Consider the following 26,960-nt stretch of genomic DNA (forward strand, 5'->3'; position numbering starts at 1 on the left):
GTGTGTGTGAGTGTGTGTGCGCGCGCAGGGGCCGCCGCAGAACGCAGGGGAGGGGCCCGGGACCCCCTCCTCGCCCCTCCCCAGCACCGCCCCCAGCCTCACGCCCCTTACTCGGCTTGGCAGCCTCGCTCTGCTCGGTGCGCCCAAGTGCAAGCTCCAGCTTCGGCTCCAGCTCAGCTTCCCGCTCTGGCTTCGTCTCTGACTCCCGCTCCGGCTCGCGCTCCCGCTCCGGTTCCCGCTCGGATGCTGCTGCGCTCGAGCTCTGGCTCTGGCGTCGCGGGGGGCGCGCCGCTCCTCCTCCGCCTGCTAGGCGCGCAGGGGCGGGGCGGGAGAGGCGGGGCCGAGCCGAACCGACCCGCTGCCCGCGATCCCAAGCCGAGGCAGCGGCGGCTTCCCGAGCCTGGCCGTGCCCTGCCCTGCCGCAGCCCCGCCCGGCCGCCCACGCCACCGCCGCCGGCTCTGGCGCCCCAGGTGGCGGCGCACCTCCTGGGCCTCAGCAGTGCTGCGCGGCGGCTCCGGGGTCTCAGAAGCGCTGCGCTGCCGCCTGGGCCATGCCTCAGATTGGGGGACGCAGGGGCGGGGGATGGCCTAGACGCCCCCCTCTGCGCACAGCTAGCCCGACGCCCACCAGCGGCAGGCGGGGCGGGCGCGTCGGGGTGGTCTAGAGAAACTGGAGGTCGAGAGATGGGGGAGGCCTGCGCGCCAGTCAGACGTGTGAGGACAGAGGCGTGTGTAGAGAATGACATACAGACTGAGGGGAGCAGAGAAGGATAGACATACAGACATGTGCAGAGAAGGGTAGACAGACTATGTGTCTAGGGAAGGACAGCCACACAGGTTGGTCAGAGGCAGGGCTGGACACTTGGGCAGGTGAACCTTGTTGCTGCCACTGGGAGGGACAGGCAAGCCTGGCAGGGCCTCCTGCTCCCGCCCTACCCTGGGGCCTTGGACAAGCCCACCCCATCCCCCCAGGCCTCTCTTCATTATAGTAGATCTCCTGTTTATTGTACCCCTGCAATGTGAGGTGCTCTCCAGTTATTTGTGGAGTCATTTGTTAAATCTCCCCTACCTGGCTGGTAGCCCCAGGAGGGAGACCCTTAGGGGCCTGCACAGAGCATGCCCTCTAAATTTGATGACTGACTTGATGAAATACTTTGTTGATAACTCTCTTCTAATCCCCATTTTGTTGATGGTAGTTAGTTTATCAAACATAAAACATGATTTACAAAAGTAAAAAAATATATCACTTATTAAAAAAATAAAACCTGATGACAAAGAGCTGCACATGTTGATGATAAAACTTGGGGAAGCAGAGGAGCCGTGGGGATGGCATGGAAGAGAAGTGAGGCAGCCACGGGCACTGTAGGAAGGGTGGGGGCAGAGTAGGCTCTGATGGAGAACACAAACCTCACTGGACCGCGGCTCTGCCAGTCACCATGTCTTGGGCTTCCCTGGGTGGAGGCAGAGGGGCCTGCATGGTCTAGGGCCTCAGTGCGTGAGGACACTTCCCAGCCTTCTTTGGTAACAACTGTTTCTTCTGGGCTCTGCCTCCTGCTCTGTCTTCCCCATTCCCCCGAGACTGGGAGAGGGTGGGCTTCAGGCTGGGGGATTCCAGCTCCATCGGGGGCTGTCATGGGAACGTATGTGTTATGCAGTTGAGGGGCCCAGAGTAAAGGGAGACATCTCTGAGTCTTAAGAAAGGGGACCTGAGAGGGTCTTTGTCCAACCTCATGCATTTATTTTATGGATGAACAAATAAAAGGCTAGAGGAAGGAGGGGATGGGCCAGGACCAGGGCCAGGACAAAGACAGATTAGGATTGGAGGCTCTAGGACTCCCCGGCTAGGGCTGTGCCTCTGCACAACCCTGCTAAAGGTGATGTTGACTTCCCTGAGCAGACACCTGTTGATCCTTGGTTGTTTAGTGGTTTCACCTGTAGTCTGTCCCCTTTGGCAAGTGTTTGTACATGCACACCCAGGGAGAAGCCCTGAGACAAGACCTACTTCCATAAGCAGAAGACAGAGAGAGACCAAAGCAGGCGGCTGGCCACTCCAGTCTGGCAACTAACGGAGTTTACTAAGGGAAACTTACATATGAAGTGTGTCTTGGTGGATGGCAAGATGAAATGGATTCCACTGCTTGGCAGGTGCCAAAGGAGTATATAAAGTAAAGGGGGTACTAGTACGGGAATGCTACCAGGTACGGGAAATTACATGTTTGACCAGGTCAGGACAACAACCTGTTCCAGGAACCAGCACATTGCAGGAAGCAAGGGAGGGGTGCTGATTTGTGTCAGAATGGACATCAATAACAGTCTCTAAGAGGGGTTTGCAGAAAGCAACCTCTGTTCTGGCCCAGGTACAGCTTGCAGGACAGACAATGATCGTGTCATGGAGCAGTCTGTCCTCCACAGCAAGGCGATGTGTAGACGTGGTTTGTGGGTGTGGAGGTGGCTCACTTTGAGTGAGTCCTTGTGGAAGGTCCCAGCCCTAAAGAGCTCAGTCCCCTCCACCCTCCGTTTGGGCTTGTTCTTCACACTGGAACCCAGAACTGGTTTCCACTGGGGCTGGCAGTATTGTATCTAGTTTCAGTAAGTTGGGTTATGACTATTTGCCTATGTATCTATCCACCCACAAATATATACTAGTGTAGGACACTTGGGAAACATCAAAAGGAGAAAGAAGAACATAAAAAGTGATCATTGTTAATATTGAGGGTTTTCTTTTAAAGATTTTATTGGGGAATTGGGGAGGAGAACAGACAAGTTGCTGTCCTTTTGTTCTTCAGTCTAGTTGTGGAGGACGTCGCTTCACTGACCCATGTTGGTGTTATCATTTTGCTCTTTCCGGGTGAGGCAGATCGGTTGCCGGCCTCTGGATGGCAGCTCACGGCGGCTCTTGGCAGCTCACACCGGCTGCCAGCTGCTCACGCTGGCCGCTGGCCACACACGGTAGCTTATGGCAGCCCACTGTAGCAGGGGCTGCAGCCTATGCGTCGCCGCGACTCATGGCAGCCCAGCTCCAGGTCGAGCTGTTGTTCACCATCTTAGCTGTAGAGGGCGCAGCATCACTGGTCCTTACGTGGGATCCAAACCGGGGTCCTGCTGCTCAGAGCTGGTGTCCCAAGCCAACTCTTAACCAACGTGCCATTCGGCCAGCCCTTGAGTTTTTTTTTTTTAATTGCGTAACTCTACAAGTGTCCTTAAGTGGGGCAAGCTTGCTGACTATCTATCCTCCTATGTCACACTTTTAATGGCTGCCTAGCATTACATCAGATTGTTGTACTATGTTTTATTTAACCAATCCTGTATTGCTGGGCATTTAGTCTATCTCCAGTTTTTCACAGTTCTAGACAAGACTACCATGAACATCTTCATGGGTAAGTTTGTGATGTCCATTATGATTCTTTATTTCAGTGGATACGTCCATATATTTTTGAGGCTTCTGTATGGGGTCTGAATTTGCAGGAGGAGCATCTCCTGGGTACCAGAGAAGCACAGTGGTCTTCAGTGTCTGCTTGGTCAAGGGCAGGGTTGGAAGGCTGGAGGGAGGAGCCTGTGGGAAGTCATGTAGTGGCATCTCAGGACAGAGGTGCCCTGGGAGCCCCCGAGTGCCAGGCTCTGGGGACTTGCCCTAGAGTGTGCTCTGTATGACCCCTGTCACAGGATATGGTCAACTTATCAATTCAGATGTTGGGGAATCTTCTGATACTTAGGGGTGGAGGAAGGGAAAGGAAAAAGCCATCAGGATGGTCTGGCCTCTGCGTGGGATATCTGTTTAAAACACCCATCAGACCTTTCGAGAAGGTTACGTCTTGCTAGTATATTCTTTATACGGAATGATATCCAAAGCATCTCCCCAGCCTTGAATTACATTACAAAGGGCCCAGCTATCCAGATTGCCCTGGCTTTAGGGGTGGGGAGCATACCATATTCTAAAAAGGAAGGAGGTGAGGGAAGAAAACCTACCCCACTGGCTTTTCAAAGTGTTTTCCCTTTCCCTGTGAAATTTGCTAACAGTCCCCTTGAACATGTCTCAGTGGTGTCAAGGGGAGATGAAGGAAAAGACCTTGGTTCTTGCTTGGTGAGCGGTAGGGCCAGGGGCAGCGCTTTCCTAAGGCCAATGGGCTCAGAGGCGGCGCTAAAGTAAAGAAAGGGAGCTCGGAGGTGGGGAAATAGCCTGTGAAACTCAAAGCAGCTCCTTCTGGAACTGTCCTCTGCTGAGAGCTTGGAGCGTTTTCCTTTCTTGTGGCTTCACCTCACTTTACAGATAAGGAGACTGAGGCCCTCTGATTTTCAGTGGCTTTCCAGAGATGCACAGCTGGTTAGGTGAAGCACTTTAAAATTGCAGAAAAGATTGCCAGGTGTCCTTCTAATTGAATATTAAGTGTTACCTGGCGCACAGTTATCTGCTTCTCTAGGGATTTGTGTGTCTCATGGTCACTGAGCTATTTTATTTATTTATTTATTTATTTATTTAAGATTGTTATTAAAAAATATAGTTAGCATACAATATTAGTTTCAGGTGTACACAATAGTTATTCAACATTTATATACCTAAAGAAGTAATCACCATAAGTCTAGCAACCATCTGACACGATACCACGCTATCACAATATTATTGACTGTGCTGTACATTACATCCCCATGACTTATTTGTTTTATACCTGGACGTTTGGACCACTTATTGCGCTTCATCTTACCCCTCCCCCCCTTTAAAATTTTCCAGTTGACATTCAATATTATTTTATATTAATTTCAGGTGTATAGCATATGGTTAGACATGTATATAATTTAAGAAGTGATCCTCCTGACTAGTCTAGTACCCACCTGGCACTATACATAGTTATTACCACATTATTGACTATATTCCCTAGACGTTACATCCCCATGATTATTTTGTAACTACCAATTTGCACTTCTTAATTCCTTTGCCTTTTCACCCACCACCCAAACTCCCCTCCCATCTGGCAACCACTAAAATGTTCTCAGTATCTTTGAGTCTGTTTCTGTTTTGCTTGTTTATCTTGTTGTTTAGATTCCACATGTAAGTGAAATCACATTGTATCTCTTTCACTGTCTGACATACTCTACTTAGCTCAATATACTCCAAGTCCATCCATGCCACCGCAGATAGCAAAAACCCATTGTCTTCCCATGACAGAGCAATATTCCACTGCATGTACAAGGTGTGATCAAATAATACAGCGAATGTTTCAATAAAAAAAGTTTATTACAGTAAAAGACACGTTGCCATTAATTCCCCTCAAAACACACCCTCTTGCTTCTACCACAATTATCCCATCGTTCTTGCCACTTTCTGAAGCAGTTCTGGAAGTCCTCTTTCGGGAGTGTCTTTAGTTGCATTGTCATGGCTGCCTCGATGTCCTGAATCAATTCAAAACATTTACCTTTCATAGTCATTTTGACTTTAGCGAAGAGCCAGAAGTTGCACGGTGCCAGATCTGGTGAATAAGGTGGATAAGGACACACTGTAATGTTTTTATTTGACAGAAATTGCTGTATACCAGCAGCAATGTGTGACATGGAGCCTTTCCCATTGCAATCAGAAAACACAGAGAATGCTGCTGCTGAGTGCCACCCAACAGAAAGGCAGGAATCTTCAATATGGGAAGCGGTGCATCGAACCTTAGTAACAGTGTGTGAGAAGTTTCAACTTGTTTGGTGCAGTCAGGTGTGAGCTACGGTTGAGAGAAGGTGTGTTTTAAAGTGTGCCGTATGTAAATCATCCTCTATCATGACAACACTCTGTCACATATCGCTTCGGTATACGGCAATTTCTGTCAAATGAAAACATTACGGTGTGTCCTCATCCACCTTATTCACTGGATCTGACACCATGTGACTCCTGTCTCTTCCCCAAAGTCAAAATGATTCAGGACATCAAGGCATCCACACAGCGCAACTAAAGACACTTATGAAGGAGGACTTCCAGCACTGCTTCAGAAAGTGGCAAGAACGATGGGATAAGCGTGTTTGAAGCGAGGGGGGAGTGTTTTGCAGGGGATTGATGGTAATGTGTCTTTTACTGTAATAGTTTTTTTTTAAATTTAAACATTCACTGTATTGATTGATCACACCTCATATGTACCACCTCCTCTCTATCCATTTTTCTATTGACGGACACCCAGGCTGCCTCCATATCTTGGCCATTGTAAACAGTGCTGCAATGAACATATGGATGCACATGTCCCCTCAAAGTAGTATTTTGGGTTTCTTTGGATAAATACCAGGAAGTGGGATTACTTTGTCTCTTTGTTTTAAAGACTGTTTTGTCTGGTAAAAGCATTGCTACTCCAGCTTTTTTTATTTGTTTCCATTTTCATGAAATGACTTTTTCTATCCCTTTACTTTCAGTTTGTGTGTGTCTTTCAATCTGAAGTGAGTCTCTCATAGGCAGCATATGTAAGGGTTTTGTTTTCTTATCTATTTAACCACCCTATGATTTGATTGGAGCGTTTAATCTACTTACATTGAAAGCAATTGTTGATATGTAGTTATTGCTATTTTATTCATATTTTTAATTTTTTTATTTTCCCTTCCGTCTTAAAGAAGTCCCTCTAATGTTCATTGATGGCTTGGTGGTGATGAAGTCCTTTAGCTTTTACTTGTCTGGGAAGCTCTTTATCTGTCCTTCAATTTTAAATGATACTTGCTGGGTGGAGTATCCTTGGTTGTAGGTCCTTGTTTTTCATCACTTTTAATATTTTGTGCCAATCCCTCTGGCCTGCAAAGTTTCTGTTGAGAAATCAGCTGACAGTCTTATGGGAACTCCTTTGCAGGTAACTAACTGCTTTTCTCTTGCTGCTTTTAAGATTCTCTCTTTGTCTTTAACCGTTGCCATTTTAATTATAATATGTCTCGGTGTGGGCCTGTTTGGGTTCATCTTTTTTGGGACTCTCTGAGCTTCCTTGAGCTTGTTTGTTTATTTCCTTCACCAGGTTAGGAAAGTTTTTAGTCATTATTTTTTCAAATAGGTTTTTAATCCCTCGCTTTCTCTTCTCCTTCTCGTACCCCTATGATGTGAATGTTGTTATACTTGATGTTGTCCCAGCAATCTCTAAAACAATCCTCATTTTTTTGGATTACTTTTTCTTCTTGCTCTTTTGATTGGGTGTTTTCTGCTACGTTGTCTTCCAAATTGCTGATTCGATCCTCTGCTTCATCTAGCCTGCTGGTGATGCCTTTTAGCGCATTTTTCATTTCAGTTATTGCATTCTTCACTTCTAAATGGTTCCTTTTTTAGCATTTCTATGTCCTTTTTTATGCTTGCTATCTTTCTGTTGAAGTTCTCACTAAGTTCCTTGAGCAACCTTATAACCATGTTTTGAACTCTGTATTTTGTAGGTTGCTTGCCTCCATTTTGCTTAGTTATTTTTTTGGAGTTTTCTCCTGTTTTTTTTTTTCATTTGGGACACATTTCTTGTTTCCTCATTTGTATTTGTTTCTATGTATTAGGTAGGGCCGCTATGTCTCCCAGTTTTTTCAGATGGCCTTATGTAGTAGGGGTCCTGTGGGGCCCAGTGGCAGCCTCCCTGGTCACCTGCTGTGGGTGCTGTAGGTGGGCCTTGTGTGTGCCCTCCTGTTATAGTTGAGCCCTGATTGCTGTTGGCATTTCAGTAGGTGGTATTGACCCTCAGGCTGACTGGCTGTGAGGATTGGCCATGTCCACAGCTTACAGGCTGCTGTGCAGGGGGCTTACCCCACTGAATGGGAATTCACCCCAGTGGGCTCTGGTGCCTGCTGAGACCGCTTTTTGTATGTGCCACTTGTAGGGCTAATTGGGTGGTGTTCTGCTGTGGTCTGAAGCCAACCTCCAAGTATGTTCGTTCTGGTGCATCTTGAGAGGGGCTCTGAGGCCCAGGTAAGTCACTGCCTGTGACTGGCCAGGGAGTACCTGGTAGGAGCTATAAAGTGATGGATGGTTGGTCGCTGCCTGTGCCGTACCTGGAGGTGCATGGGAGAGGCCACGCTGCAAACTGAGGATGGCTGCCACCAGTACTGGGCCTGGGGTAGCTCTGCAAAAAGCCAGGATACTCTGAGACCTTCTGCCACCTGTCGGCTCCTGTAAGGTTCAGCCGCTGATAAATCTTCCTGTGGTAGGCAATTTGAATGAGGTAGGGTCTTAGTGAGTCTGAAGGGTTGAGCAGCAGTGCTCACCAGACCAATCAGATTCAGATTTGGCCTGTGGGGGCGGGCTCAACACAGGAAAGATGGCGCCTGCCTGCTGGCTGCAGGGAGGAGGGCCCCACGTGGAAAATGGGGACTGTCCCTCCAGTCCTTACCCTGAAGTTACCCAATTTAGCCTCTCTCCATATGTCTCCAATGTCCCCAGAGTCTCTGTACTGTCCCTCTGCTGGAGCCCAAGGTGAGTGCCTACATGGGCCTTTAAGAGGATGTCTGGGTTTCCCGTAGCCTTCCATCTCACCCAGATGGTTGGAATCCTCACTGTTTTTCACATCCAGAAGTCATGGGGGCTCCCCCACAATTTGGTGTGAGGGGCTAGGGTCCTTCGCTTTTTCATGGGAAACCTCTGTGGCTGAGATATCTCTCCCGATTTTCAACTGCCACATGTGGGTGTGAGACCAGCCCGTTTCTCATCTCCACCCCTCCTCCCAGTCTTCTTTATATCCTTAGTTATAAGATTTCTGTTCAGTTAGACTTCAGGTGGTTCTCCAGGCTGATTGTTCTATAATTTAGTAATTTGGGGGAATGAGGCAAGCACAATGTCTATCTGCTCTGCCATCTTGGATATTTCCTATTTTATTTTTTAAGTTGGAGAAAACTGATTGTAATGCAAGCTGTCCTTGTCCATTGAGATGCAAATGAATTTTATCAGGTGAGATCAATTGAGATCATGCGTGTGGGGGAGCAGGTGTGCCATTAAAAAACTATACTTGTGGCTGTGCTTGGGATTCACCTTTAAACTGTGTATAAATCTTATTTGTTCCTGCATGAATTAAGGAGTTAAAATCTTTGACATGAGTTAAATAAAATCTTTGACATCCATCCCTTCATCCACTTAGCCTTCCTCTCGTCTATCCGCTTCCGCATCCTCCCCACATCCACTCATTCTTCCTCCTATTCTCATACCTGTTCATCTATCCATTTGTCCACACAAACTCCTGTTTGTCCACCCATTTACCCATCTATCTACCCCCATCTGCATCCATCCATTCATGCTCCCCGTACATACTCATTGATGCCTACTATAGGCCCAACACTCTGCTATGTACTGGTGAAAAAAAAAGAATGATGTAAAAAATCAGGTGCCTGTTCTTAAAGAGCCCACAATCTGTTAGGAGAGGTAGATGTACAAACCAGTGGTCACAGAACAACATATTTTCTGTGCCAGACATGCCCAAAGAAAGGACACTTAATCTGAGGTTAGAAAAGGCTGCTTTAAGGTTGTGCTTGTTGAGTTGAACTTAAAGTTTAATTAAGATTTTACCAGCTGGATGGGGTTGGGTGATGTTCCGGGAGACAGAATAACTTGTGTGTACAATGGTGGTGTGGGTGTTGGGAAACTGAGGTGATTTGAGGGTCATTTGGAATATTGGGAGTGAAGTTGAATGTGAACGAGTGGTGTGTTATAAGGTAAGACTGGAATGGCTGGTCTGGAGTGTTTTCCAACACCAACAACCAGTTCTTCAACTTTCTGGACACCAAATGGGTGTCCAACAACTCAATTCAATTCTGACACTGACTACCCAGAGTTAGCACCCCCCGCCCACAGCTTAAGGGCTCAGTACCACAAGAATGCCCCCCACTTTAGATGCCAGTTGCAAAGTTACCCTTCTGGTTACAAATAGAGGGTTCCCACGATCCCCTCCTTGGGTCAAATAATTTGTTAGAATGGCTCACAGAACTCAGGGAAACACTTAATGTTTACCAGTTTATTACAAAGGCTACCACTCAGGACCAGCCAGATGGGAGAGATGCGTAGGTCAAGGTACGGAGGTGTGGAGCTTCCGTGACCTCTGTGGGCATGCCACCTTCCCTGCACCTCCATGTGTTCACCTATCAGGAAGCAAATATCATTGTACAGGAGTTTTTATACAGCTTAATCTCTAGCCCCCAACTCCTCTATCCTCTTCTGGAGGTCAGTGGATGGGGCCTAAGTTTCAACCCTGTAATCACTTAGACTTTCTGGTGACTATAGCCATCCTGAGGCTGTGTAGAGGCCTCACCCCAAGTCATCTCATTAGCATAAACTCAGGTGTGATCAAAAGTGCTTGGTATGAATAACAAAAGACACTTCTATCACTTAGGAAATTTCAAGAGTCTTAGGAGCTCTGTACAAAAACCAAATATATAACAAAAGATGCTGTTGGAGAAAGGCTCTCTCCCGGTTGGGGGTCCCCGAGCTTCTGGGAGTTGGAAGAAGATACTTGGAGCTGTAGGAAGTGACATCTTTATTCAAGAAGTGGCATGCTTCTACACATGGTCATACACTGACCCTCTAGGCTCCGCTGGCCTGGTACAAATGGCCAGGTTATATACAGCATGAGAACAAAGGCGGCGCATTGCCAAAGGTGCTTCTGTAAGACTCATAACATAAACGTACTGTAAGGTGGATGGCGCCTGCGCTGCATTCCACCTGTATCTGGCCGGTCACTGCACTGCCGCCGGGCAGCCAGGTGAGGGAGCCTGACCGACCTTTTCCACCCTACAGATGCTCCATTACCCTTCACACTCAGGACATTATGTGGGTTTTAATTGCTCTATGCCAGGAACCTGGGACAAAGACCAAATATGTTTCTCATTATACCACAGCAGGTCATCAAGGCCTTGGATGACAGGCTAAGGCCTTGAATAACAGTAACTTGAATAACAGTAACTATGTAAGGGCTTTAAGGAGTCGGTGATGTGGTCAGGCATGTGTTTTAGAAAGATTTCCCTGGATGCCTTGGGGAAGATGGGTATGGGTATGTGTGTGCAGAGGGGATCAAATGGTCTAGTTTCTGCAGAATGAGGGCTTCACCAGTGATGTGTTTTTCATCCAGCCTGTGAAGTTGGCCTAGGCCCTCACATTTGGCCTGGACCCAAACCCAATTCTTATTCCACTTACCCTGCCAAGACTGAAGTCAAAGCAGCCAGGCTGAGGGTTGTGGCATGAGGAAGATTTAGGGGTTCTCCATTTTCCAGGGTGGCATGCAGTGTAACCCCCTGCCCCACCAAGGGCTTTAGTCTTGTGGTGGTCCCTCTCTAACTTTAGGGTGGACATGGACTTTCGTCATTCGCTGACTGGCTTGTCTGTTAAGGTCACTAGGAAATATCTTGGCTCCATGCCTCACTTTTCTGCCTCTCTAATTTGCATCCACAAAACCCATCGATGTCTCATCCGTCATGCCATGATGTTTGCTCTGGCTCCATGAAATCTTCATCCTGGTGGTTTGCCAGTGACACCTGATACTGTTCAGCCCAGGTGGAGCTGCTATAGTGAGTCAGATGTGGCTGCAGCCCTCAAAAAGCTTGCAGTAGGGGTGAAAGATTGATCTGGGGGTCCCACTGACCTAGACCAAGAAACGCTAGCATGTGGAAAGGGAAACAGCTCAGGCTGCAGAGTTGTTGGACTCTTTGTTTTACACTCTTTGGATTGTGATCTTGGGGAAGTCACTTGACTCTTCAGTTCCTTCAAGGGGAAAATCATATTTTCCTATCTTACTTTAGACTTTTTTTTTCTTTTTTCTTTTGATAACAACTAACACAACTAATGGGAACAAACTCGAACCACTTTAAGCAAAAAAGAAGAGTTTACTAGAACCCAAGTCTGGGCTTTTTGAGGCCCTGAAGTGGGGAACAGAGAAGCAGATGGGAACCCAGGGAGGACTCTGCCTTTTTTGTCTGCACTTCTCTGCTCTGTCTCCTAATTTTTCTTGCCCTGCAGATCTTCTGTCTCCATTATTCCATAAAAAAGTTCACACTGCAGGTTGGGAGTGAGTTCACAACACCTCAGTTCTAGCCACAAGCAGACCTAACTGACCATCTTTCAACCACAAGTCCAAATTCCCAAGAGAGAATCTGATTGGCTGAGCTGCATTAGATGTTCATGTGTGGTCCAATCAGCTGTGACCAAAGGGGTGGGGTCATATAGCACAAACATGGCAGTTAGCAGGGTGTAGTTTGCAGAGAAAGTGAGGACTTGTGAGCTGGGCAAAACCCTCCAAGGTGTTTCCTATGTTATGTCAGGTTTGTTGAGAAGGTAAAATGAGATAATGAATGTAAGCATTTGACAGTTTTCGGTATACACTATGGGCTCTATTAATGGTAGTTGCTATTATTCATTCCTTGCCTTGTTTAATAAGCACATAATAAGTGTCTGGTTTGTACTAGATCCTACACTAGGTGCTGAGGACAAAGCTTGAAAAATGAGAGTAATAAAATAACACTATTTCACAGGGTTGTTGTCAGGTTTGAAAGAAACAATACACGTAAAGTGTTTAGTGCCGTTCCTGATACATAGTAAAGTCTCAATAAATATTGCCTACAAATATTGAATGTCTAATTGCAAAAGAGCAAAAATAAAAATCCTTATGGCTTTTCTAGATGTTTCTATATGTCCCCTGGCCACAGGACTGAGACCTCTTTGGGTACAAAACTAGATTTCAGAGATCAAAATAATGTCAGCTGCCAGACAGACAGTTTCAGATGCTGTACTAGAGTCTAAATGTTTAAAAAACTAACATTGGCATCTCCTGAACTCAAGCACTTCAGTGAATTATCAACAGTTAACTCAGTTAAAAATAACCACATGCGACCTGTGATTGTCTTTATTTTCCTGACCAGGAATGGATGGCCCTGCCCATCCACAGTAGAATAAATTGTGGTATAACTACATGACAGAATACAGCAAAGAGAATGAACATACTACCACTACAAGCAACGTATGGGTGACTCACGGACGCAAGGTTGAGCGAAAGAAGCCAGATCCTGAGTGATTCTATTTATATAATGTTCCCAAACAGGAAAAGCACATCTATGGCGTTAGAGTTCAGGCAGTGTTTGTTCTTGGCGAGGTATTGGCTGGGAGGGGGCTTCAGGCATGTGGGCTGTGCTGTTTCTTGATCTGAGTGCTGGGTACACAGGTATATTGTGTTTTTGAAAATTCACTGAACAGCACACCTCCGTGCATTTTAACATATGTACACTAGACTTGGACAAGAAGTTTTTTTAAAAAGAAAGAGAGTACTCCATCTTTTTGTATCTGCATAGCTGAGGCAGAATAGACAGGCTCCCAGCTTGAAAATGGAGGAGGAAGGGGGATTCCAGGCAGAGGGGGCAAAAGGGAAAGGAACTAATATGTATTCAGTCGGTGGGAGAGCTCTCTTTTCAGGCTCAGTAACAAAAGTAGTTTCACTCTTCTGAACAACAATTTTTTTCTTTTTGTTTATTTTTAAATATCTCTTGAAGATTGTGACTCTTTCAACAGAGGGAGCTCTCTTCCCTCTGTGGTGGCTGCTACGTAAAGCCAATTTTGGGAGTCCGTCTCTGGCGAGTGCAGGAATTGTGTCTTTCAGTGTCATCCTGAGTTTTTCTTTTATTTCCTATCCTTATTTTTTTTGGTCCCAATTCACCCACTTATTTAAAAACATTGAGTTGTGTGTATTTTTCCTTTGCCCCTAGTTACTCACTTGTTAGAGAAAACATTATATTATGTGTGTTTGTAAATGGCTTTGATTCTTTTTGGAAGAGGATGGCATATGAATAAACCAAGCAGTGCAGGAAACGTTTGTAGAAAACCTGTGTGTGTGTCAGGCAAAATTTCCACCACTCATTTCAGATAGTTACAGGGGGAGAGCTGTGGTTCAGGAGGCGCTGGCCGGGCCCATAGTAGGTGCCCAGTGCACTGTGAGGCATTGGCCAGTGGGGGATGGGAAGGGGATACAGGGGACCGCATGAGGTCTCTGCTTTCTTGAAATTCTGGAAGCACAGAGAAGTTCACTCTGGACTGGGTCAGGAGCCCTGGGTTTGGAGCCAGAAGAGCTGGTTTCAATTCCCTGCTCTGCCATTTACCTGCTGTGCGTCCGGGGCAAATCACTTGTCCTTTCAGAATCATGGTCCAGCAGGAGGGGTCTCACGTAGGCATCGTGTGGGGCCTGGATGTCCTGTTCAGCATCTTGAGCTTGTGGCCACCTCTACTGGAGCAGCTAGCACAGTGTGAAGGGGACTCTTAACTTTGCTTCTCCTTTCTGTCCTGGTCCTGTCCACCAGAGCTCCTGGCGACGCTTGGAAACTCAGAAACGGCTCCATGTCACCTGTTCACACCCACGAGACTCAAAACAGAGAATCCCAGAACCCAGCTCAATGGCTGTGGGGGGCTTTGCTGCCCTCAGCACCTGCTCTTAAACAGGCACAGCCGCTCGGGGTAGCTAGGAGAGCTATGTGAGACAGGAAAACCCAGACCGGCAGAAAGAGAGAGAGATGGGCCCCCCCTTTTTGCTTCCTTAGGAGGCGGTCTGCTGTGTTTGAGCTGACCAGGGTGGACTTGAAGCGCTGCTGGGGGAACTCGTCCCTGAGAAGCATGTTAATCACATCACCTGAGCGCAGCACAGCACATGGACAATTTACACCCCTGGCGCAGAGCAGCTGAGCCCATGTACATGGGAAACGGCAGCCTGGTGGGCAGAGAAGCCTTGTGGATTCAGCCCTGAGAGGAAGAAGCTATTTTTCAGCATCTCTGCTTGGATTACTGCCTTGTTCATTTTCCCCATTATACAGTGTGCAGCAGGCATCCCGCCCCCTAAAGCAGGGCACACAGACTGACCTCGGTATAGCCTCTTCTTGATATGGTCTTAGAGAAAGGACACCCCTCCACACCGTAGCCTTGGAGCTTCCTTTAATCAAGCCACATACCCTTGCTTAAGATCTTCAGTAATTTTCCGTTGCTACATGGTCAAGTCCACCCTGGAAAGGACAATCAAGGTCCTGTCTGGTCTGGTCCCTGCCCATCTCTCTAGGTACTATTCCAACCACTCTCCACCTCAATTTCTGGGCTCTAGCCACCTCTAACCTCCAATCCCAGCCCCTCCCCCAACTTTTTTTTTTTTTTTTTTTTTTTTTTTTTTTTTACAAGTCATAAAACCAGTTTATTTCCAAAGCTTTGCCATATATTTCTAGCGGGTGCCAATGGTGACCTGCCACACTCGCACCAGGTTGTCTAAAAATATGGAACGCTTCACGAATTTGCGTGTCATCCTTGCGCAGGGGCCATGCTAATCTTCTCTGTATCGTTCCAATTTTAGTATATGTGCTGCCGAAGCGAGCACATCCCCCAACTTCTTCAGTGGCTTTGTTGACCTTGCCTTTCCTCAGGTTGAATTAATAGCTCCTTCATCTGGGGGCCCATCCTATACTTCACATTTCAAGATAATAGAAATTGCATATGATTTTCTTTTGTGTGCATGTATACTTGCCTCCCCATCTGTGAGGGCAAGAACGGAGTCGTGTTCAGTCCTGTGTCCCCAGCTCAGGGTCGGGTCAGGGCTTCATTTACACTGGCTGCACAAATAGAGTTGGATCACAAAGATGCCAGCAACTGTGCTGGCACAGGGAGCTGCCGCCAGAGGTTCTTCAGGTGCACGCGCAGGTCTGCCCTTGCACAAAATGGCCCCAGACTGCATTGTTGTGGCTCTTTCTCTCTCCCTGCTACTTCTCAGCATATCACTTCTAACTCTACTTCCTCCTTCCATTTCATACTTCTAAGCTTCACAGAAGAACTGTGGGTTTCTTGAGAGAACAATGTCCATGATTGCTAAATAAATAAGCTATATTCAGAGACAATTCGGCAAAAACCGGGTTTGGTGAGAATGACTGCATTTTTACCAGGACGCTGCTGGCTGCATAGAAGCCCTTTAGAAGAAAAAACAAAACACCCTTTTTATTTTAAGGTAATTTAAGACCTTTAGACAGAAAAATGGCAAAAACAGAGATCGTGTATATCCTTCACTCAGTTTCCCCTAATGATAACAACTTACGTAGCCATAGCACAATGCTCAAAACCAGGAAACTAACATCGGTACAATACTATCACTGTACCTTGTGTGAATTTTACTAGTTTTTACCTGATGTTCCTTTTCTGTTTCAGGGTCTCTTTCAGGATCCCCACATTGCTCATGGTTGTATCTCCTGAGATTCTCCCCAATCTGTAAGATTCCTCCTGCTTTCTTTGCGTTTGTGACCTTGGCATCTCTGATGAGCACTGATCAGTTACATAGAAGCTTTTTATTGGCTTCCGCTTCATGGTTGGTTTCCAGATGATTGAAGTTCCTAGAGGTCTGCCTTTAGGACGAGTTCTGGATAAGTGTTTGTTTGTCTTCCCTCCTCTCATTTTGCTTGCTTGCCTTGGGATTCTCTGGAGCGAGCGCCAGTTAGAGGAGGAAGGCATTATGTGAAAGTGATTAGTGCTTCTTGACCTTGGGTGTTCACAGTCATATTCCGAGTTCCCAATCACATCTGCAGTCAATTATGCGATTAGCCATGCATATTGACCTCCTATTCTGCAAGTCTTTCTCCACTCCTCGCATCCCCCAGTTGTCTCTGTCGGTAACAGATTAGAGGAGGCTCCGGGCCTGGCAGACCTGGTGCACACATTTCCCTGGAGCCATGCACTCTGGGACACCTCTGCCTAGTCTGCTGGGGAAAGTGGCTGGTGGGTTTGGGAAGTAGGACCGTGCACTGAGCCTTTCAGCCCCCCTGCACTCACCAATGGTGGGGTCATATGGCCCAGGAGGTTAGGGACAGGGGCAGAGTCAACTGTGGTAACAGTGCCAATCAGCTCAGCTCCTGTCATATTCAGAGAGTCATCCTCCAATGATGAGACTGGGCTTTCTGAGGGATGATGGGAGAACATGTTAGAGCCTAGTCACATGAATTCATTCGCTCACATATTCATTCATCTGTTTGTTTGACCCGAGTAGCCCTTGTTGGTTATTATTATTTTTGTTGTTTATGTCATTATTATTAAGTCCTAGGTATAGGGATGCATCAGACTGAGGCCTGAACTCAGAGTGGGGGGGGGGGAGAGAGAGAGAGAGAGAGAGAGAGAGAGAGAGGGAGACAGATCATAGAAGATCTCTGTGCCATGTGACAAGGACTGTGTCGAGGGGACATATTAAGTTTGTGGGGGCAATAGAGAAGGAGTGCCTTAATTGTGACACGGATGTGCAGTGGATGGGCTAGAGATGCTAACGGGTTTAAAATAGTTGGGCCAGCAAACAGGGATGGGACTGATGCTGGTAAGGGAACAGCCTGTGCAAAGATCGGGAGTGCAGAGAGCCTGTGGCTACCTGAAGGAGTGGAAAACTCCCCACACCTTTACTACTGCCTTCATTCATCCACCATTTGCTCTTGGCCAGGCTCTGTGCTGGGTACATGGCCACCAAGGTGAGGCAGACCTGACCCTGCGGAAGGGTCTTATAGCCAGGGTGGGGAGACAAACAGTTATGATGAGAGCAGAAATATACATAGATGCCTTAGGGAGGAGAGAGAGATGGGCAGGGAAGGCTTCTTGGAGGAGGATATCGTTGAGGTTTGACTTGAGGAGGAGTTGGGCAAGTGAAGAAGCAGAGATGGTCATTCTGTACAGAGAGAGTAGCATACGCAAGGGCCCAGTGGTCATGTGTTCATTCACACACTCATTATATTTATTCACTCAACAAATATGTATTGAATGCCAGCCCTGTGTCTGTACTATGCACATAGGTTACAAAGTGAACAAGAGTGGAGCTTACATACAGCGTTCAGTCAGCTTAGGCTAAATTATGCTTGGGTGACAGACAAGCCCCAAACCTGGTTTACAACGGTGAAGGTTTATTTTTACCTCAAGTTATGTGTTCATTGCTGGTGGCAGAGAGAAGAGAGTTGGTGGAACCATGAGCTGGCTGTTGGTTTGCTTCAAAGTGGCAAGTGTCGCTTCCACTCACATTTTATTTGACAAAGTGAGTCACTTGGCCAAGTTGGACATCAATGGGTTAGGGATGTGTAATCCTCCCACAGAGAAGGGCAGTGTATATTTTGACTAATAATACCACCTACCAGATGTCTGAGGAAAGGTTAATAGTTTAATAAGATGGAGTGTATGGCATGAGAGCAGGTATGATAATAAAGCGATGAAAATGTTAAGGGGAAGCCAGATCATGCAGGGCTTTGGGTACCAGGCTGAAGCATTTGGGCTCTATTGTCTGGCAATGGAGAGCCATGGAAGGTTTGAAAAAATGGAGTGTTAAGTAAGGGAGTGCAAGATCTCATTTGTACTTTAGAAAAATCATTTTAGCGCTAGCAGGAGAATGGCCGGCAGAAGTTGAGGCTAGAGATAGAAAGAGCAATTGGGAAACTGTAGGAATACCACAGTAGAGAGAATGAAAAGGTCTCCAACGAAAGGTGGAACAGTAGAGAAGGACAGAAGGAGAGGGCTTCAAGAGGTGTTAGGAATAGAATCAAGCGAATTTGGCACATAGTTCAACAGGTATTTTAGAAAGAAAGAATGAACGAGTAAGTAAGGGCATGACTTGGACTTCGTGCGCCAGTGAAGTGACCCATAAGTCGATCACGTAAACTGCCACAGGCCCTGATCAAATATCTCTGTATTTAAAAAAAATTGTTGATGATTTAAGAAAATTTCACTTTTAATTTACATACAGTAACATTCACTTTTTTTGGAGTACAGTTCTAAGTTTTATGATTTTGTCAAATGCAGACTTGTGTAACAACTATCACAAATAAGATATTGAAGAGTTCCATCACCCCAAAAGTCTCCCTCATGCAGCTTCTCTTTATTAGTCAAATCCTCCCTCCTCCCCAACTCTTGGAAACCCTAATCTCTTCTCTGTTTTGCCATTTTTTCAGCATGTTGTATGAATGGGATCATACAATCTGCAGTCTTTTGCATCTGCCTTCTTTCTCTTAGCATAAGGCATTTGAGATTCCCCCAAGTTGTTGCATGTATCATTACTTCCTCTTTTTGTATTACTCAATCATATTTTATTGTATGTCTGTACCACAGATTTTTCTTTCCTTTTTTTTTTTTAATCCTCAGATCATTTTTCATTCTTTCCTATGTTCTGCAAAATTTTGGCTGCTTTATGTGGTGTCTTCCGTGGGGCTTTTCTGTCTCCTGCTGAGCACTCTGTGTCTGTAGGTCTCTCTCTGCTCAGCCAGGAAGAGCCTTCTCTAGTTTCCTGAGTTCAAAGGTATCAAAGATAGAGCTTTGTTTCCTTCCTTTGATGTAAAGACTCACTTCCTGCTCAGAGTCCCTTCCGAAAACCAAACCCCCTTGCACAGCTTCCTGTGTGACATCATTAAACATCCCGCCAGCAACCATTACTCAGGAGCATCGTAAGTTAACTGCACTTTCTACACTATAGGCTACAAAAGCACATTGAAAAGTTCTATGAAGCCCGAAGTTTTGCTTCACACTTAATTTTCCCAGACATCTCCAGATGGCCTCTGGATGATGGACTGTGAGAAATTGATCCCAGTCATTTCTCTTATATCCTTAAGAAAGAGGAAGGTAGAGTATGTCTGTGCATTGAAGAATCCTTTGGGGTCACCTGCTGGAAACCAGGGTTCACTCATTTGTGGACTGCAATTGTTCTGATCCAGAAAGATGGTGGAAATTTGGGGCTAAAAATTTCCAAAGGCTTAAAGGTACAGGCCCCACATGACTAAGTTCAAAGTAATGCTTTCAGAAATTAAAACAAAAACAAAACTATTAAAAACCTTAAGAAATTAACCCTCCTACAACAGTTTTGCTTTGTAATGATTTCAAAAGCAATTTACTTAATTAAAAAAAAAGATCTGTTGCATTGATAGTAAACTCAAAACATTATTTTTAAACAAAAACTTTCAATGCTTAAAAAAAAATTTGGGGGACGAAGTTTGATTATTGAGTTCATTGTTTTTCTTTTTCTTTTTCTTTATTTTAAAAAATATTTTATTGGGGAATTGGGGGAGGGAAACAGCATTGGGGAGTCAGGGAAGGGGAACAGACAAGTTGCTGTCCTTTTTGTTCTTCAGTCTAGTTGTGGAGGATGTTGCTTCACTGGCCCATGTTGCTATTATCATTGTGCTCTTTCCGGGTGAGGCAGATGGGTTGCCAGTCTCTGGATGGCCGCTCACGGAGGCTCTTGGCAGCTCACGCTGGCTGCCGGGCCACTCACGCTGGCTGCTGGCCACACACGGTAGCTTATGGCAGCCCACTGCAGCAGGGGCTGCAGCCTACGCCGTCGCGGGCGACTCACCCGCAGCCCAGCTCCAGGTCGAGCTGTTGTTCACCATCTTAGCTGTAGAGGGCAGTGTCACTGGCCCTCATGTGGGATCCAAACCGGGGCCCTGCTGCTCAGATCTGGCGCCCCAAGCCAGCTCTTAACCAACGCACCACCTGGCCAGCCCAAGTTCATTATTTTTCAATGAGAAGAAAGTGTTTACAAATTAACATTAAAATAACATCTTTTCTGGTTATAAACATAATGCATGCTGATTATAGAAAATTTGGAAAACGAGGAAAAGAAAAATTGTTCATAATTTTAAAATCTGGAGACGAATATCTACTAGCAAAAAAACTGGGACCTGACTGTAAATATTGCACTGGGTTCTGTGTTTTTGCTTGACCTTGAATTCAGCTCAAGATCACTATGTCACAACATGACTTTTAACTTTTAATCCTGACTGCCCAGGATTATTTACCTAACTAGTCTCTTATCATCAGACATTTCTATTTTTTTAATTTGTACATACCTGAAATTAAAATTGTGGCAGATATACCCTGTGCATGTCTTCTGGGGGGATTGCTGGGTGGTCTGAGATTTTGGTTTTGGTGACTCAACCCATCACCTCAAGGACAGTAGGATTCGTTGTAAGGATTCTTGACCTGGGAGGTACCTGGAACCAGGGCACTTAGGGATGGCCGCTGTTTCTGGCCCAGAGGCAGTGCTCCAGGATTGGCTTTGGGAATGCAGGGTGGAACAGCCCAGGAAGACTGGGCGTGGACACTGAGGCAGGGGTTCCTGGTGCCAGGAGGACTGTGGGGTTTATTGTGACTCTCACAAGCCCAAGGATCCCGCAGCCAGGGCCAGTGGCTCCCTGTGATTGAGATTCTCGCTGGCAACAGGGCTGCTGGAGGCCGCAGGTGCCTTACCTCCTCGGAGAGGAGGGGAGCTAAGTCCTTGACTTCTCCATCAGAGCCTGGCACGAGGGGAGGTGCGGAATGGGAACCTAGGCGGGTTGTGGAGCTGGATTCCGCACTGCCTTCCGATCCAGCCAGGTTTTTTTTGTCAAGAACAGTGTTACACCTAGGATGCCATTTGAAGGCCGAACATTTGTTGATGACGCGCGCCCCCTGGTGCTCATTTCGCCTCATAACCAGTATAGTGGGCTTGGAAGGTATTTCTGGGTCCAGCCTCCAGCCACCATGTCTGGGGACGTCTCCCGCGGATCCACGTTTTCCTGAAGGCCAGGAGACGGGTTTTAGCCCTAACTCTGTCTTTAACTAGCTGTGTGGCCCTGGCCACATTGCCCCCCTTTCTGGGACTCACTTTAGTTATCTGTGACATGAAGAAGGTCATGGCATGCGGGCCTCGTAGGTTTGACCTAAGGGAAGGGAAGGGCTCAGAGCCTCTGCTGCCCTTGCTCACTGGCCAGGCCCAGGGTTGGCTGGAGCAGGTATGTGCAGTGTGGTAAGCAGATTCCTGGGAGCACTGGGTTTGTGCCCTACTGTGGTGTCCACTAAAGGCTCCAAATTTAGAGGCGAGCCTTCTGCTTTTGCTTCAGGATGAATAGGAGCCAATGAGACGGGGTGGCTAGGATGACCAAGAGTTAAGAGCCAGGCCCCACTGGAGGGTTGGAAGAATAGGGACTGACTGATCTGGAGGTGACTTGAGGCCTGGGAGCCTTCTTGGAGAAGGAGGAGGTAGTGGACACATCTCCTGGGTTCCCAGGGTTGGACAACAGTGAGTTCAGGGAGCAGGTAGGAAAACAGCTTAAAAACCAGACTGAGGGAGTGACATTAGTAGGAATGACAGAATAAAGAAGTCCTTTCTTTCATAAAAGCAATGAGAATACTGGAAAATTTTTCTAACCTTTTCAGAACTGTGGAAATTAACCAAAGACTTGCAACCATTTGGGGAGTGTTCATTCAAGAAAATGGCTAAATCTTGGTAAGAGCAGTGAACTTTAAGGTATTTTAACTTACCTTAGTCCCACTCCCTCTCTCCAGCCTTTAAACTCCATAGCCCCACAATCACAGTGAAAATAAGCAGCTAGCAGTTGCTGGAAGGGGCAAAGCAGGGTTGGAGGCCCTCCAAAGCCCAATTCCCAGGTAACTGTCATTGTTTTCCCTAAAAGACATCACTTGAAAGGTTGTGTTTATTTAACCTCACTTGAAGCTTGCTCAATGCACAGCCTTTTTTTTCCCCTGGGGGCATTTGTTGAATACAATCAGTGGCAATTATTTACATCAAAGCTGCCTGAGGCAGTGGTAATAGCTGGGGCAAGCAAGAAGCTGACCAAAAATCTTAAAAGGAAAAGTTGACGAATGAGCTGTCCACAGAGGGCTTTGAAAAACTTTGGCATATTCCATGTGTAAGGCTGTGCATATGCGCAGGAAAGACCTGAGAAGGCCCTAAGCTCTCAACTCTGGCTGACTTTGAAGCTCTGTACAATCAGAAAGTGAAGGCTAAGGGAGAGTTGTAAACTTCCTGCCTGAGCTGTGAAGGAGTCCTCAACATACACACAGTGTCCCTCAGCAAATGCTGAGAGACTTATTGGTTCCAGGCATCTAAGGGTATGTTGCTAATCATTAGCTGACCACTACCAAGCAGAAACTTCAGTGGCCATACACAACAATAAAGTACAAACTTTATGGTATTAGTTTAGGAAAGCCACTAAATAAACTGCAGCAGCAACAACAAACCAGTAACGACAACAATCCCTGGGGGACAAGGATCTGGTTTCCATAGTTGCCGTATTATATTATTTAAAATATGCAATTTTCTACAAAAATTATGAGACATGCAAAGAAACAAGAAAGTATGACTTATTCACAGGAAAGATAGCAATAAATAGAAACTACCCCTAAAGAAACCCAGATGTTGGACTTACTAGACAAAGACTTTAAAATAAATGGTTTAAACATTTATTTAATATATGTTCAAAGAACTAAAGAAAAGTATGAGAATGATGTCTCCGCAAGTAGACAATATCAATAAAGAGGTAGAAATTATTTTAAAAAAGAATGAAGTAGAAATTCTAGAGTTGAAAGCACAATAAGTGAAATAGAAAAGTTCACTAGAAGAGCTTAAGATCAGATATAAGTTAGCTGAAGAAAGGATCAGCAAACTTGATGATTATCTAGCCTAAGGAACATAAAGAAAACAAAATGAAGAAAATGAATAGACCCTTGGATACCTGTTAGATACAGCAAGCATTCTAATATATGTATAATTCGAGTCTCAGAGGAGGAGAGAGAAAGAGGCAGAAAGACCATTTGAAGAAATAATGGCCCCATAATTCCCAAATGTGATCAAAATATCAATCTACAAATCCAATAAGCTCAGTGAACTCCAAATAAAATAAGAATTTATCTTAGAATTTATCCTAGAGACATCATAATTAAACTATTAAAAATCAAAGAGGGAATGTTGAAAGTAGCAAGAGATAAACAAGTTATCACATACAAAGTTCCCTCATTACGATTATCAGCCATTTCTCATCAGAAGCCAGGGAGGCCAGAAAACCATGGGCCAATCTTCAAAGTGCTGAAAGAAAAGGCTTATAAACCAAGAAGCCTATATGTAGCAAAAATATCCTTAAAAAAAAAATCAAGACATTCCCAGATAAACAAAATGGAGAGAATTTCTCACTAGCAGACCTTCCTACAAAAAATACTAAAGGGAGTACTTCAGGCTGAAATGAAAGATACTAGATAGTAACTTGAATCTATATGAAGAAATAAAGGCCAGCAGTAAAGGTAACTGTATGGGTAGATACAAAGACAGTTTAAATACATATTTTCTTGTTTGTGACTCTTTTCCTTTCTATGTGATTTAGAAGACAATTGCATAAAGCAATAATTATAAATCTGTGTTGATGGGCATACAGTGTACAAAAACCAATATGTATGACCATGATAGTACAAAGGACGGGGGAGGTAGTGGAGTTATATATGAGCAATTTATACTATTTAAGTTGGTACAAATTCTAACTAGATTGTTATAAGATTGTAATTATAAGCCTCAGGGGAACCACTAAGAAAATAACTGAAAAAACAGAGTAAAAGATTTGACAAGATAATTAAAATGCTACACTAGAAAATATTTAACATAAAAGAAGGCAGTATTGGGGTAATAGAGGTACAAAAAACATAACACATAGAAAACAAATAGGAAAATGGCAGACATAAATCCTACCTTATTGGTAATTACATTAAATGTAAAAGAATTAAACACTCTAATAAAAAAGCAGAGATTGGTAGGGTGGATAAACTGCCCTGATCCAACTATATTTTGTCCACAGAAGATACACTTTATATTAAAAGATTCAAATAGGTTGAAAGTAAGAGGATGGAAAAAGTTATGAGGTCTGACAATTAAGTTTGTGAACTTGTTGCAGCGATGTTGCTAACCTGTTTTTGATATCAGAGGATTATTCATTATGAATTTGTACCAACTGGACAAACAGTTAACCAAGTTTACTATTTGGAAGTGCTGAAAAGGCTGTGGGAAAAAGTTAGATGAAAACAACCTGAACTTTTCACCATCAATTCATGGCTCTTGCATTACAACAATGCACCAGCTTACACAGTACATCTGTGAGGGAGTTTTTAGCCAGTAAACAAATAACCACATTGGAACACCCTCCCTGCTCACCTGATCTGGTCACCAATGACTTCTTTCTTTACCTGAAGATAAAGGAAATATTGAAAGGAAGACATTTTAATGACATTCAGGACATCAAGGGTAATATGATGACAGTTCTGATGGCCATTCCAGAAAATGAGTTCCAAAATTGCTTTGAAGGGTGGACTAAGCACTAGCATCAGTGCATAGCTTCCCAAGGGGAGTACTTTGAAGGTGATCATAATGGTATTCAGCAACGAAGTATATAGCACTTTTTCTAGGATAAGTTTGCAAACTTAATTGTCAGACCCATATACTATGTAAACAGTAACCAAAAGAGAGCTGGAGTGACTATTCTAATATCAGACAAAATAGACTTTAAGATAAAAATTGTTTCCAGATGCAAAGAGGCACATTTTATAATGCTAAAAGGGTCAATCTGTCAACAAGATACAAGCAGTATAAACCTATGGGCCCCTACAACAGAGACCAAAAATACTTGAAGCAAAAACTTGCAGAATTGAAGGGAGAAATGGACAATTCAACAATAATATTGGGTTGCCAGAAAAGTCATGACATATTTTTGCAACGAAAAACATAGAAAAAATACATCATGACTTATCTGACAACCCAATAACTGGAGACTTCAGCACCCCACTTTCAATAATGGATAGACTAACTAAACTAAAGATCAACAAGGAAATAAAAGACCTGAACAACACTATAAACCAACAATATAAACCAACAAGCCCTAACAGACATTTATAGAACACTCTACCTAACAATGGCAGCATATACATTCCTCTCAAGTGTACATGGGATGTTCTCCAGGATAAAAACACATGTTAGGGCAAAAAACAAGTCTCAATTAATTTATACAGGGATTGAAATTATAAAAAAAATTATGTTCTATGACCACAATGGAATGAAATTAGAAATTGATAACAGAAAGAAGTTTGGAAAATTCACAAATATGTGGAAATTAAACAATATACGTATTCCTAAATAACCTATGTATCAAAAACAAAACAAAACAAAAACCACCAGGGAAATAACAGCAAAAATTGGAATTCAGACAAATTGGTCTCCGAGAGCATCAACAAGTAGTGTTTGTGCAGAGCACAGTTTGCAAAATATTATTCCTGGGGGACACACTGCCCAGGAAACCCTGCTGGCAGGAGTAAAGGAGTAGGGTCCATGCTGAAGTGGGCTTTATCCCCCACCTCCCCAGTTCAAGACCTGAGTCTGACATGAAGGCATCTGCTTCTCATTTTGATTTTGAGATTTTCCAGCCAGGATCCCAATGTTGGGGTCCATACATCCCAATAAAGTTGCCAGCTGCTCAATCACTGTTGTTAACCGCTAATTGGAGATTGACTTCCTCCCTCACTGCTCATGTATCTCACCTCCCTGATTCTTCATTTTCCAGATGGAAATGATATTGCAGCTCCAGCTCCCAGAGGTTCTTGCCTGGTGTGTAGGGTGGAATTGGAGGGCATGTACAGAGACTGGGTGATGGTATGGGGTTCTGGGAGGACCCTATGCTCTAGGTATCCCTTGTTATTCTCTGCTGCAATCTCTTTTCTGTGGTGTCTGAAATTCTGATGGCACATGTCTCCTTGCTCCCTAGGTTCCTTTGATGATCGTGGTGGTGGTGGTGGTGGTGGTGTGTGTATGTATGTGTGTATTTCACATGCATTCTCTCAGCTCTCGAAATGGAAGAATTTCAAGATTTTTATTTATTCAGATATAAAAAATACAGTACGTCTCATGCACCAGTGTGGTCAATATCTAGTCATTATCTCTAGAGCAATTACTACAACGAAAGGAAATAGAAGGTTACAGGAATCTGTTTATCCAACTAAAAAAACCTGTTAAATTGTTAACCTAAAAAGCAACTTGCTTATTATGCATAACTTTTATATTTTTGTGAGAGCTAGAAACATATAAGTATTATTAGTAAAAAAAAAAAAAATGAAGAACTAAGTACTGATTAAAAATAAGTCAGTGTTATCTACAATCCCCTGAAGTGGGAGGGTCCTTGCCCAGAGTGGGAATCTCAAGTCGTGACCAAGGGTGAGTTGTAGGGTTTGCCTCCTCCCCCTTTCT

General features: G+C 44.9%; 2 protein-coding genes across 8 annotated transcripts in view; one reads left to right on the forward strand and one right to left on the reverse strand.

Annotated features, from left to right (window-relative positions):
- Positions 1-228, reverse strand: part of BEAN1 (brain expressed associated with NEDD4 1) — a 36,596-nt gene extending 36,368 nt beyond the window's left edge. For both annotated transcript variants that reach the window (XM_019656506.1, XM_019656497.1), the window contains exon 1: positions 112-228. The gene's annotated coding sequence lies outside the window, so the exon portion shown is untranslated. The remainder of the gene's footprint in view (positions 1-111) is intronic.
- The window catches only part of TK2 (thymidine kinase 2), a 131,620-nt gene that overhangs the window by 80,741 nt on the left and 23,919 nt on the right, over positions 1-26,960 (forward strand). The gene's annotated exons all lie outside the window — the stretch shown is intronic.

The sequence above is a fragment of the Hipposideros armiger genome, unplaced genomic scaffold (assembly GCF_001890085.2).
Source record: "Hipposideros armiger isolate ML-2016 unplaced genomic scaffold, ASM189008v1 scaffold_9, whole genome shotgun sequence".
NCBI lineage: Eukaryota > Metazoa > Chordata > Mammalia > Chiroptera > Hipposideridae > Hipposideros > Hipposideros armiger.